A 228-nucleotide genomic window follows, 5' to 3' on the forward strand; every position below is an offset into this window, starting at 1 on the left:
GCGCTAGCCCCACCCCGCGAGGCCCGGGAAGCCGCTGCTCCAATGGCTCTTTAAAAGGATGAGGTCTGGAAGTTTCTTTCCTCTGCTCCTGGTCCCTGAACCACAGTCCCGGGTCCTTCTTTCCTCCCTCCCCAATCCTTACTTTAAGTGGCTTGAAAGTTTTTTCGTTTCCTTCGCCCGGAGGGGCACAGTGCCAAGAAGGGGGGGACCCGGGCCTGGCGCGCGGGC

The 228-nt window shown here is 61.0% G+C and overlaps 1 protein-coding gene across 1 annotated transcript in view; it reads left to right on the plus strand.

Annotated features, from left to right (window-relative positions):
- Positions 1-10: 10 nt before the first annotated feature.
- The window catches only part of MPDZ (multiple PDZ domain protein), a gene marked incomplete at its 3' end in the record, with an annotated part of 147,969 nt that continues 147,751 nt past the window's right edge, over positions 11-228 (plus strand). The window contains exon 1 of the mRNA XM_014542364.1: positions 11-63. The remainder of the gene's footprint in view (positions 64-228) is intronic.

The sequence above is a fragment of the Myotis brandtii genome, unplaced genomic scaffold (genome assembly GCF_000412655.1).
Source record: "Myotis brandtii unplaced genomic scaffold, ASM41265v1 scaffold30, whole genome shotgun sequence".
NCBI classification, from domain to species: domain Eukaryota; kingdom Metazoa; phylum Chordata; class Mammalia; order Chiroptera; family Vespertilionidae; genus Myotis; species Myotis brandtii.